At 37.4% G+C, this 9463-nt stretch overlaps 1 non-coding gene across 1 annotated transcript; it reads left to right on the top strand.

Moving 5' to 3' along the window:
• The first annotated feature begins 858 nt into the window (after positions 1 to 858).
• Positions 859 to 965, top strand: LOC128287745 (small nucleolar RNA R71). Its single transcript, XR_008278445.1, has one exon. It is a non-coding gene; the product is annotated as a small nucleolar RNA R71 (small nucleolar RNA).
• The last annotated feature ends 8498 nt before the right edge of the window (positions 966 to 9463 follow it).

The raw sequence follows: 9463 nt of genomic DNA, 5'->3' as shown, positions 1-9463 counted from the left end.
TTTGTATCTTTACTTACCGGTTTCTGGTCATTGTGGTCCATCTCACCCTTACCTTTACTTACCACAGTTTCTTGCTTCGGTTCTTGTTCAGGTGCAACTAACCTTTCCCCATCTTGAATGGTAATTGCATTGAATTGCTCCCTTGGGTTAGATTCAATGTTACTCAGCAAACTACCTTGTGGTCATGTAAAAATTAGTTTGGCGAGTTGGCCTATCTAAGTTCCGAGCCCTTGGATTGACACTTGTTGATTCTTAAGGGCTGTCTCGGTATTTTAAAATGAGTTTCAGACACCGAGATGAATTTTGTTAAATCTTCTCAAGGTTCGGCTTCTTTTCTTGTTAGTAAGGTGGTTTTTGAAAACTAGGAGGATGTTGTGGCCTTTGATTTCCTTGACCGCCCCATGAGAAATTGGGATGGTTCCTCCAACCTGCATTATAAGTGTTACTATACGGGTTATTTTGGGGTCTAGAGTTATTGTTACCTATATATTGGACTTGTTCCTCCTTGATACTAGGGTTGAAGGGTTGATATTTTGTGCATGATCTCCTCCATTCGAATCGCACCTTATCACTGGATGTACCTGAGTAGAACCATACAAACTGTCAATCTTTTTATTTAAGAGTTCTACTTGATTAGATAGCATAGTAACCGTATTGAGGTTGAAAGCATCGGCTACCTTCGTCGGCTTTGTCCTCATATCTTGCCACTGATAGTTATTCAGTGACATCTCCTCAATAAATTCGTAAGCCACCTCAGGTGTCTTATTATTGATAGTTCCACCAGCAGCTACGTCAATCATCTGCCAAGTCAAAGGATTCAGGCCATTGTGAAACGTTTGAACCTGTAGCCAGAGTGGTAACCCATGGTGAGGGCATCTTTGCAAAAGGTCCTTGTATCTCTCCCATGCATTGTAGAGTGTTTCTAAATCCGTCTGCACAAAAGAGGAGATATCATTACGTAATTTGGTTGTTTTAGCCGGCGAAAAATATTTTAATAAAAACTTTTCGGTCATTTGTTCCCAAGTAGTGATTAACCCTCATGGTAACGAGTTCAACCATTGTTTACCTTATTCCTTAACGAAAAGGGAAACAACAAAAGGCAAATGGCGTCATCAGAAACACCATTAATTTTAAATGTATCGCAAAATTCTAGAAAATTTGCCAAGTGAGCGTTTGGATCCTCGTCCTGCAAACCATCAAACTAAACAAACTGTTGTATCATTTGAATTATGTTAGGTTTCAGTTCAAAATTATTTGCAGCAATAGCAGGTCTAACTATACTTGACTCAGTTCCTATTAAATTAGGTTTAGCATAATCATACATAGTGTGTGGAGTAGGATTTTGATTTACTGGATCAGCAGCAATCGCAGGAGGTAGCAGATTTTCTTGGTTTTCAGCCATCTCCTTGGTTGTGGTTGAAGTATCGTCTTCTGTGTATCTTAGGCTTCGCCTTATTTCTTGTTTGTTTCTGCGAACTGTGCGGTCGATCTCACAGTCAAAAAGTAGTGGTCCTGACGGGTTTCTTCTGGTCATAAACTAGAAAAACCTATCGGAAGAAACTAAATGAAGAATTAGAAAAGAAAATAAAAATTTAAATTGCAATAAAAGTAAAATGGCGAAAGTAATAAAAATCGAGTGTTCCTAATATCCTAGTTCCCCGGCAAAGGCGCCAAAAACTTGATGCGTGATATTCGTGACAGGTTTTAAAGATTTATAACTGAATCGTTCTTGAGACTAGCTTATTATCACGATTAAGGCAAGTGTACCTATCGAATAGTAGTATAGTTCAGCAAGACCAGATTGTCGAACCCAAAGGAACTACAAGTACTAGTATTTACTTCCTTTTTATTATCTAGCCTAAAAATTAAGAGGTTTGGTTATCTAAACTAATTACTAACTAAGAATGCACAGAAAGAAAACTTGGGAAAATACTTTTAGATAAATTTGATTGATTGAGACAATACCTAAGGAAAAATCCACCTAGACTTCACTTGTTATTTGACTCTGAATCAGATGATTTATTCATTTGACTTGATCCGTAGAAATTCCTAAGTTATATTATTATCTCTCTCGAGACTAATAACGTCTAACCCTAGGTTGAATAATTGAAATCTCTTTCTAATTAACACCTTAGGATTGCATTAACTCGATCTATGGATTCCCTTATTAGGTTTCACCTTAATTCGGCAAAATCTTATCACCCTATCTCTAGGCGTGCAATCAACTCCGCTTAATTATGACAAATTTCCTCTTAGACAGGGTCTATTCCTCCTCCGAATAGGAGCTTAACTTGAATTAAAATCCTGGAATATCAAAACAAGAATTAAGAACACATAATTAAGAACAAGTCAAATATTTATCATACAATTCAGATAATAATAACAAGATCCATCTTAGGTTTCATTCCCCTTAGGTATTTAGGGGGTTTAGTTCATACTTATGAAAGAAACATCTCAAAAGCATAAAGATAACAAAACGTAAGAAAGCACAAAACTCCTAAAGGAACTTGAAGGGAGATCTTCAGTCTTGATGATGAATCCGGCTTCTGAGATGGATCAATCGGCTTTCCTTGAGTAATTTCTTGCTTCCTACTCTGCGTTCCCCTTCTAAGTGCCTCATCAGGTGTTTAAATAGGCTTTAGAATGCCTAAGAGCCCTCAAAATTGGCCTTTTTTGAATTGGACTAAACTAGGGCTCGGCAGGGACACACCCATGTGACACACCCGTGTGTGATTACTTAAGGTCGTGGTCAAGGTTGTTAAATGGGCACAAGTGTGTAGTCTACCCGTGTAAGTCATGCTTCGATCTTGCCAAATGGACACGGCCGTGTGACATACCCATGTGAGGAAGTCCAGGCCGTGTTGATTTCCCACGTGGGTCCATTTTCTTCATTTTTGGCCTGTTTCTTGCTCTTTTTACTCTCCTATGTTCACCTAAGTATAAAACATGAAATTAAAGGATTAGGAGCATCGAATTCACCAATTCTAAGGAGAAACCATCCATAAATGCTCTAAGCATGGGATAAAAATATGTATAAATTATGGTTTATCATAAATCTCAGATCTCTTTCCGAAATAATAGAAATAGGCACTCCATGCAATCTAACAATTTCAACAATGTACAATTCAGCTAGCTTATCAAGTCAATAGTCAGTATGTATTGGAATAAAATGGGCTGATTTCGTCAATCTATCAATAACAACCCAGATGACATCTTTCTTTTTTGGAGTCAAAGGCAAACTTGTCACAATGTCCATCATAATCCTATCCCATTTCCACTCGGGTACCATCATTGGCTGAATTAAACCTAAAGGCACTTGATGTTCAGCTTTTACTTGTTGACAAATCAAACATCTCGAAACAAACTCTGAAATATCTCGTTTCATACCTGACCACAAATACAATTTCTTCAAATCATTATATACTTTTGTACTACATGGATGAACTGATAAACAACCACTGTGTGCTTCGTGCAAAATTTTCTGAATAAGTTCATCATTTCTGGTACACATACTGTATCTCGAAACATCAAACAATCATCTAAATCAATCCGAAAGTCTGAATCACTACCCGATTCACATTGAGCACTTTTAGCTTGCAATTTACTATCATTTTTCTGAGTTTCACAAATTTGTTGAAGAAATATCGGTCTAGCTCTCAACTCAGCCAAAATTGAATCGTCATTAGACAAAGTCAATCTCGTACTCATAGCTCTCAAAGCAAACAAGGACTTTCTGCTCAAAGCATCTGCGACTACATTTGCCTTTGTCTAATGATAGTCAATCACTAGTTCATAATCCTTCAGTAACTCGAGCCATCTCCATTGTCGCAAGTCCAGATCTTTATGAGTCATCAAGTATTTAAACTCTTATGATCTGTAAAAATATGGCATTTCTCTCCGTACAAATGATGACGCCAAATTTTTAAAGCAAAAATGATGGTGGCCAATTCAAAGTCATGCGTCAGATAATTCTTCTCGTGTGGTTTCAACTGTCTTGAGGCATAAGCTATCACTTTGCCCTCTTGAATCAACACACATCCCAAACCATTCAATAAAGCATCGCTATAAATTAAAAATTCTTTTCGTGCTTCAAGTTGTACTAAAATCGGTGCCTCAGTCAGTAATGCTTTGAATTTCTCAAAATTTTGTTGACATTTTTTGGACCATTTCAAATTTAACATCTTTTTGCATCAACTTGGTTATAGAAGTAGCAATCATCGAAAATCCTTTGACAAAATGTCAGTAATAATCGGCTAAACCCAAAAAGCTTTTAACTTCAGATACATTCCTTAACTGTTTCCATTCAACAATTACCAAAATCTTACTTGGATCAACCCGAATACCATCACCTAAAATGATATGTCTCAAAAATCTGACTTCTCGGAGCCAAAACTCACTTTTACTAAATTTAGCAAACAACTGCTTATCTCTCAAATCCCGCAATACAATTCTTAAGTGCTCGGCATGCTCGGACTCGTCTTGAGAATAAATCAGGATATCATCAATGAATTCAACCAAAAACTTATCTAAATACGGTCGAAAAATCTAATCCATCAGGCCCATAAAAATGACAGGTGCATTAGTTAGTCTGAAAGGCATAACAAGAAATTCATAATGACCATACCTTGTCCTAAAAGCAGTTTTTGGCACATATGACACCTTAACTCTCAATTGATAGTAGCCAGATCTCAAATCATTTTTCGAGAATACTGTTGCTCCTTTTAATTGATCAAACAAGTCATCAATTCTCGGTAAAGGATACTTGTTCTTTATAGTCACCTTGTTGAGCTATCAGTAATCGATACAAAGTCTTATAGATTCGTCTTTCTTCTTTTAAAATAACACTGGAGCACCCTAAGGAGAAAACTCGATCTCGCAAAACCTTTATTTGTCAACTTTTGAAACTGACCGTTCAATTCTTTCAATTCTTTCAATTCTTTCAATTCTTTCAAGTTCTAGGTACTAAATCAATAGCAAACTCAACCTCTCTGAATGAAGGTAACCTAGGCAACCCCTCTGGAAACGCATCCAGATATTCACAGACTACCGGCACTGATTCAATTTTTAATTTAGACATTTTTGTATTCAACACATAAGCAAGAGAAGCTTCACAACCTTTCTTTATGTACCTCTGAGCAGATATAGACAAAATCACAATAGGCAATTCACTTGATTCATCAGTTTCAACCCGAGGAACCATACCATTTTCACATTTCAATTCAATAGTTTTCTGTCTACAATTTACTATGGCATCATACAGTGTCAACTATTCCATACCCAAAATAACATCGAATTTTTCAAATGGCAAGAACATTAAGTTAGCCAGAAAATGGTGACCTCGAATCATCAAAGGACAATTCTTGCAAACTTTATCAACTAGCACATACTTGCCTAAGGGGTTTGACACTTTAATCACAAACTCAGTAAACTCAACAGGCAACTTCTTCCTAGATACCAAATTCACACAAACATAAGAATGAGTCAATCTAGGATCAATCAATACAATAACATTAGTATCATAAAGAGAAAATGTACCAGTAATCACATCGGGAGATGATGCATCCTCACGAGCACGAATGGAATAAGCTCTAACAGGTGCCCTGGCCTCAGATCTCACGGCTGTATCTTTCATCACACCTTTACTGCTAGTTCCATTCTCGGTATTTCTCATTGGCCTACCTCTATTTGTAGCATTACTTGGCCTTGCACTCTAAAATTGTTCTTTCTCAACCATCTCAAGGCAATCTCGGATAAAATGCACTTGAGAACCACACTTGAAACAAGCTCGATTATTTATCCTACACTCTCCGGGTGTCTTCTTCCACAATGTTAACATTCAGGTCTATTAGACCTAACATTACCCACACTTTCCATTGAAGTAAACCTGAATATTGTTTTTCGCAGTCTCTGTGTGAATACCCAGCTAAAACATTCGAAGGAGAATTCTCTAGATTTCTTTAACTGAGATTGAAATGACTTACTCATCGGCCTTTTTCTTGCATCTCTAGCCTCACTCTCAGCCTTTCTTTTCTCTTTGCTTAGCTCTTCAGCTTTGCAAGCTCGTTAAACCAATACAACAAATTCCATTAGCTCCAAGATTCCAACTAACAATCGGATGTCCAAATTCAGTCCATCTTCGAACCTTTTACACATAATAGCCTCGGAGGAAACACACTTTCGGGTATACTTACTTAGTCTAACAAATTCTCGCTCATACTCTGTCATTGACATTCAGCCCTGTTTCAGCTCAAGAAATTCTTTACGTTTCTAATCGATGAACCGCTGACTGATATATTTCTTTCAGAATTCCTCTTGAAAGAATTCCCATGTAACCCTCTCTCTGGGTACCACAGATACTAGTGTCTTCCACTAGTGATATGTTGTGTCCCTCAATAATGATATAGCAAATTGCAAGCATTCTTCGGGTGTACATGATAACTTATCAAATACCCTGATAGTATTCTTAAGCCAGAACTCGACTCTCTCGGGGTCATTATCTACATTAGCCCTGAATTCCTCAGCTCATTGCTTTTGAATCTTATCAACCGGAGGCTTATTCAATCTTAACAAATTCCACACCTTGAGGAGCTATGGGAATTGGTTGGGGATAAGGAGGGGTGGAGGATGTTGAGCATTTGGATTTGTTTGAACAAACTCCAAATACCACTCGTTCATCATGTGGAGGAAGGCTTCCCTAGCCCCTCCTCCCTGATTGACCGTGGGAGGTTTATTTTTAGATGACGCTCCCCCTTGAGCGAGAGCCGCACATTACTTTCTACATCATCAGCTACAGCTCAGTTGGGATCCATTTACTATATGAAAACACAGCTAAAAATTGTCAAGAGTCATCACACTAACACAGTTCATATATGGAATGTATAGCTAGACTCTTACACACACTACAGTAATCCGAGAATCGACTAAACCATAGCTCTAATAGCATTAAATGTAACATCCCTTACCTATATTCAACACCGAAACAGAGTACGAGGCATCTCCAGACTTATCACATGAACAAACATACAATTTTGGGTTATAAATTTGCGTCCAAAATAAAACCATTTTCATTTAATCATAAAGTCCCTAATATGAGCCTATAAGGCCCGCAACATGCTTTGCAAGTGGTTCAAGACTAAACCGAGAACTGTAGAAAATTTTACAAAACTTACAAAATTTTCCACTAAACAGTGGTCACACGCGCGTGTTGTGACATCCCTAAATTGACCCTAGTCGGAAAGTGGTTTCGGGACCACTAAACCGAGTCATAATAATAATTAACCATCATAATTGATGCTCATTATATGTATATATGCATGTGTGAAAATTTCATGTTTGGATTTTGTTAATTGTAAGTGAATTTTTATCAAATAGGACTTATGTGAGAAAATTTAGAAATGTGCTAGGCAAATGTAAGGTGGCCTATTAATACATGTGGGAAAGTGTTGTCCTTGCATGTCAAATTAGCCAAAATGAAGCATGATGGCCGGCCATGCTATGGGTGGAAACATGTCTCCAACATGTTAGACTAGTGATGCATGTAGGAAACAATAAAATAAGAAAGTTAGCATTAAAGAAATGGAAAAAGAAAATGATGATAACAAAAAAAAAAAGTGTGGATGCTTTCCCCCCTTGCAGTACATGAGAGAAACAAAAGCAAAGAAAGAAAGAAAAAAAAGGGTGTTCATTCTCTCATTTTCTCCTTGCTTGGCGAATATACTAAGAAGAAAGGGGGGAAAAAGCTTGAGAAAATCAGCCATGGGAGCTTACTAGACTAAGGTGTTTTGATAAAGAAGGTATGTTTTATGCCACTCTTGAAAATGCATGTATGATTTGGAGGATTGGTTCAAAATTTTCCTTGAATCTCAAATCGAAACTAAGTTGTTAGGTGAGTTAAAATTCGGCCATGCATGTTGTTTTCCTTGGTGAGTGTTTTGATGTTGTTGTGATGAAAGCATGGAAATGAGTAAGTTCGAATGTTTAACAAAAAGGAAATTTTGTGCCATTGAGTTCTTGTTGTTATGTGTGTGTGCATGAGTATTCGGCCATGCTATAGAATTTATGTTGCAACATGATTAATGCTTAATGAGATGTATAATAGTACTTGTGAATGAGCTTGAGAGTATTTAAACAATTAGACATGAAAAGGGTGGTAATGAGGCTGAAAAATTGTTGGATGGTTAATTGGGTAAGGAATGAAGCATTCGCCATATGGGGTACAAATGGGCATAGGTGTTAAATACCTTGTATTGGAAACTTTGATAAATGAGTAGCAATAAATTAAGATGAGATTGAGTAAATTCTCACTTAGTTGTGTTAAGTATTCGCAATAACCATAATAATGCATGTGAATGCCGTATGTTTGTGTTTGATGGAGAGGTAAATTGTTTGATTTAGCTCAAGAGCAAAGGGAACTAGATTGGACAAAGGAAAGGAGAAAGCAAACGAGTAGCCGATTTGGAACCGTTCTACCCCAAACAAGGTAAGTCATTAAGCACGTATTTGATATTGCTTAAATGATTGTAAAATTTATGCAATTGTGTTTAATGGGATGATATATATATATATGAATGAAAATGTATGTGTATGGAGTGATGACATTTGTTGAATGTAAAAGAAATAGTGAAATGTGTAGAAAGTTTGCTTTCGGCACTAAGTGTCTTGGCAATACGTGTGTACGGTGATTGAGATCGGCACTAAGTGTGCGTGCTGGAAATATATGGCACTAAGTGTGCGTGCTGGAAATATATGGCACTAAGTGTGCAAGCTGGAAAAATACTGACCTTGGGTGTGCGAGCTCGGAGGGTATGGCACTTGTGTGTGCGGGCTTAAATTACGTGGCACTAAGTGTGCGAAATCGAGTAGTAAGCACTGTGTGTGCGTACTTTAAATATATGGAGGTGTGTCTCCATTGAATTGAGTATGGACAGCGGATCGGGTAAGTACCTCGAGCTCATGACGAATAGAGAATACGTTCATGCTTGGGGTTGAAATTGGTAAGCCTTAAATCTATGTGATGATTGAAATTGTATGGTTGTGCTGGAAAATGAGTTAATGTGTAAAAATGCTTGATTATCTTGTTGTGTAGAATATGAAATGTGGATGTATGAATTGGTACGAGATTGGACCGAAAGGTCCGAGGTATTATGGTATAGATTCGATATGGACGAGTACCTAGCCTCATTTGTTGTACATGTAGTAGTAACTTTATCAGTGGATTGATGAATGCTTATGACTTATTGAGTTGTAAACTCACTCGGTGTTTTCTTGTCACCCATTTTAGGTCTCTCGGACTCGTATTGTTTGCGTGATCGGGACCGTCGTTGAAGTCATCACACCGGCTGAAATCTTGTGGTATTGTTTTTGTTGTTGAAGAACATTTGGCATGTATAGGCTATTATATTTTGTCGAATTGTGGGTTGTAAACTTTAAGCCATGTGAAAATGGCCTATGTGGTCGTCGAGTG

This window comes from Gossypium arboreum, chromosome 13 (assembly GCF_025698485.1).
Source record: "Gossypium arboreum isolate Shixiya-1 chromosome 13, ASM2569848v2, whole genome shotgun sequence".
NCBI lineage: Eukaryota > Viridiplantae > Streptophyta > Magnoliopsida > Malvales > Malvaceae > Gossypium > Gossypium arboreum.
The sequence above is the reverse complement of the archived record's forward strand: the minus strand, read 5'-3'. Positions and strand labels throughout refer to the sequence as shown.